Source organism: Rattus norvegicus, chromosome X (assembly GCF_021556685.1).
Source record: "Rattus norvegicus strain SHRSP/BbbUtx chromosome X, alternate assembly SHRSP_T2T, whole genome shotgun sequence".
Classification (NCBI taxonomy): domain Eukaryota; kingdom Metazoa; phylum Chordata; class Mammalia; order Rodentia; family Muridae; genus Rattus; species Rattus norvegicus.
The window spans coordinates 19,573,726-19,577,723 of NC_141554.1; the positions used below are offsets into that span (position 1 = coordinate 19,573,726).

A 3,998-nucleotide genomic window follows, 5' to 3' on the forward strand; every position below is an offset into this window, starting at 1 on the left:
TGCCTGTGCATAGAGCTGAACGCCAGTGTCCAAAAGCACTGACACACCTGAGAGCAGACATAAGACCACAATTTCTGCTAGGAGATACACTCTTGTAGCCCTCGGGACATAAGAAATCAGGAGTCATCTGGAACAGGATCCTTCTGGTTTCTGCCTGTTCCAGAAGTGAACTGGTGCCAGAGCTCTCTGTATCCAGTACCCTGTGGAGATAGCATGACTCTAAGAAGTGCTGACAATCCTGAGGGGACAGGGGAGGTCACCTCTTCTGGTCATATACCTAGCCCAAGAGGAACCCACCTGGATCCTTCTGAAAACAGGGACCTAAGAGCAGACTTAGCATTCTTCTGGTTTCCAGCTGTGCCCACTACTTACACAGGCCCAAAGCTCTCTGTACCCAGAACCCCTGGGAAGACATCATGACTCTCAGAAGTGTGGACAATCCTGAGAGCTCAGGGGAGACCATCACTGCTGCTCACATCCCTGCCCAAGAGTTACCAGTCTGGAGGCTGTGGACAAGGGGAACTAGGAGCTGTCAATGACATGATCCTTCCAGTCTCTGCCTGTGCTCATAGCTTAAGGCCAGTCTCCAGTACACCTGACACACCTGAAAGCAGAGGTAAGACCACCACTTCTACTCCAAAGGACCCCCGGAGATCTCAAAATATAGGAAACCAGGAGCTGTCTGGGACAGGATCACTCTAGTCTCTGCCTATGTCTAGAGCAGACCAGGTGTTACAGATATCTGTACTGAGGTCATTTGGGGAGAGATCAGGACTGTCAGAAGTGCATTCAATACTGAGAGCACAGGGGAGATCACCAGTACTGCTCACATACCTCACCAAATTGAAACCTGCCTGGAGCACTCTGGACACAGGAACTTAAGTGCAGACTTGAACAGGATCTTTCTGGTTTCTGGCTGTGACCAGTGCTGACTCAGGCCCAAAGCTCTCTGTACCCAGATCACCTGAGAAAAGAGTGGGACTGTCAGAAGTGCATTCAATCTTGAGTGCTCCAGGGAGACCACCGCTTCCAGTATACACACTCCTGAAAGCTGAGGTAAGACCTCCACTTCTGCTCTGAGGGATCTTCCTGGAGATCTCAACATAGGAAACCAGGAGCCATCTGGGACAAAACCATATTACTTTCTGCCTGTGCTGAGCTGACCTAGCCCCAAAGTTTACTGTACCCATATCCCCTTGAGAGAGAGCAGGACTCTCAGAAGTGCAGACAATCCTGAGAGCTCAGGGGAGACCACCTCTTCTGCTCAACTTCCTAGCCTAAGAAGAACCAGCCTGTAGTATTCTGGACACAGGATATTAGGAACAGTCAGAGACACCATTCTTCTGATCTTTGCCTGTGCATGGAGCTGAAAGCCAGTCTCCATAAGGGCGGACACAGCTGAGAGCAGATGTAAGACCACAATATCTGCTCGGAGATACATTCCTGGAGCCCTCAGGACATAGGAAAGAAGGAGCCGTCTAGGTAAGCATCCTTCTTGTTTCTACATATGCCCAGAACTGAACTGGTCCCACAGCTCTCTGTACAGAAATCCCCTGGGGAGAGACAGTGATTCTCAGAAGACTAAACAATCCTTGGAGGACAGGGGAGACCACCTTTTCTGTTCACATTTCTGGCCCAAAAGGGTCTGACTTGGGGCCTTTGGACCCAGAAATTTAGGGCAGTCAGGCACAGGATCCTACCGGTCTTTGCCTGTGAAAGGAGTTAAAAGCTAGTCTCCAACAGCACTGACAAACTAAGAGCAGAGGTAAAACCACAATTTCTGCCCAGAGATACATTAATGGAGCCCTCATGACATAGGTATCCAAGACCCATCTGGGACAGGACCCTTCTTGTTTCTGCCTGTGCCAAGAAATGAACTGGAGCCACAGATCTCTGTATCCAGATTCCTTGGAGAGAGAACATGACTCTAAGAAGTATGAAGAGTCCTGAGGGAACATGGGAGATCACCTCTTATACTCACAGACCAGGTCAAAGAGGTACCAGTCCCAAGCCTCTGGATACAGGAATCTAAAAGCAGATTTGGACAGGATCCTTCTGGTTTCTAGGTGTGCTCACTGGTAATACAGGCCCAAAGATCTCTGTAAACAGATCCCCTGGGGAGAAAGCTGGACTGTCAGAAGTATGTATGATCCTGAGAGCACAGGGGATACCACCACTTCTGCTCACATCCCTGCCCTAAGTGGTACCTGTCTGGGGCCTTCTGGACACAGGAATGAGAGCTCTCAGGGACATGATGCTTCCAGCCTCCGACTGTAATTGGAACTCAAAGCCAGTCTCCAGTATACCTGACACACATGAAAGCACAGTTTAGTCCACCACTTCTACTCCGAGGGACCCCCCTGGAGATCTCACATCATAGGAAACCAAGAGCCATCTGCAACAGGATCATTCTAGTCTCTGCCAGTGCCCAGAGCAGACCAGGTCCCACAGATTTCTATACCGATATCCTTTGGGGAGAGTTTAGGACTCTGAGAAGTGCATTAAAACCTGAGGGAACAGGGGAGACCACCACTGCTGCTCATATACCTGGTTGAAGTGGAACCTGATTGGAGTCCTCTGGACACAGGGACCTAAGTGCACACTTGGACAGGATCCTGATGGTTTCCGGCTGTGGCCAGTGCTGAAAGAAACCCAAAGCTCTCTGTATTCAGATCGTCTGAGCAGTAATTGGGACTGTCAGAAGTGTGTTCAATCCTGAGAGCACAGGGGAGACCACCATTTCCAGTATACCTGACACACATGAAAGCAGAGGTAAGACTTCCACTTCTGCTCCAAAGGACCTTCCTGGAGATCTCAACATAAGAAGTCAGGAGCCATCTGGGACAGATCAATCTAGTTTCTGCCTGTGCCCAGAGCCAAACTGGTCCCACAGCACTCTGTAACAAGATTCCCTGAGGAGAGAGCATGACTTTCAGAAGACTGGATAATCCAAGAGGACAGGCCAACCCTTCTGCTCACCTTCTTGGCCCCAGAGGATCCCACTTGGAGCATTGTGGACACAGGATCCAAAGACAGTCAGGGACACCATACTTCCAGTCTTTGCCTGTGCACGGAGTTGAAGCCAGACTTCATCAGCACTGACACATCTGAGAGCAGAGCTAAGACCACAATTTCTGCTCAGAGATATACTCCTGGAGCCCTCAGGACATAGGAAACCAGGAGCCATCTGGGACAAGATCCTTCTTGTCTCTGCATGTTCCTGGAACTTAACTGGTTCTACAACGCACTGTATCCAGGTCCCCTGGAAAGAGAGGGTGACTTTAAGAAGTATTGACAATCCTGAAGGAACAGGGAAAGATCAAACTTTTTGGTCACATACCTGGCCCAAGAAGAACCCACCTGGATTCCTCTGAAAACAGGGACCTAAGAGCAGCCGTGGACAGGATCCTTCTGTTTTCTGGCTGTGCCCTATGCTGACACAGGCCCAAAGTTCTCTGTACACAGTTCTCCTGGGGATAGGGCAGGACACTCAGAAGTGCTTCAATCCTGAGAGCACAGGGGAGGCCTCCTCTTGGCTCATCTTTCAGGTCCATGTAGAATCCACCTGGAGCCCTCAGGACACAGGAAGCTAAGAATAGACTTGGACAGGATCCTTCTGGTTTCCAGCCTTGTGCAGTGCTGGCACAGGCACAGATTTCTTTGTTCCCAAATCCCCTTGGGATAGAGTGTGACTGTCAGAAGTACATTCAATCCTGAGAGCTCAAGGGAAACAACCGCTACTGCTCATATCAATCTGGAGCCTTCTGAACACCGGGAACTGGGAGCTGCCAGGGTGATCCTTCCAGTCTCTGCCTGAACTCATAGCTAAAAGCCAGTCTCCAGTATATGTGACACACATGAAAGCAGAGGTAAGACCACCACTTGAACCCCGAGGGATGCCCCTGGACATCTCACAACATAGGATACCAGGAACAGTCTGAGACAAAATCATTCTAGTTTCTGACTATGCCCAGAGTTGACTCTGTCCCAAAGATCTC

General features: G+C 49.9%; 1 long non-coding RNA gene across 1 annotated transcript; it reads right to left on the minus strand.

Moving 5' to 3' along the window:
* Positions 1-1,043: 1,043 nt before the first annotated feature.
* LOC102551428 (uncharacterized) lies at positions 1,044-3,272 on the minus strand. Its single transcript, XR_015646480.1, has 5 exons — positions 2,752-3,272; positions 2,548-2,641; positions 2,208-2,306; positions 1,982-2,114; positions 1,044-1,122 (listed from the first exon to the last, which is right to left on the minus strand). It is a non-coding gene; the product is annotated as an uncharacterized LOC102551428 (long non-coding RNA).
* Between the last annotated feature and the right edge of the window lie 726 nt (positions 3,273-3,998).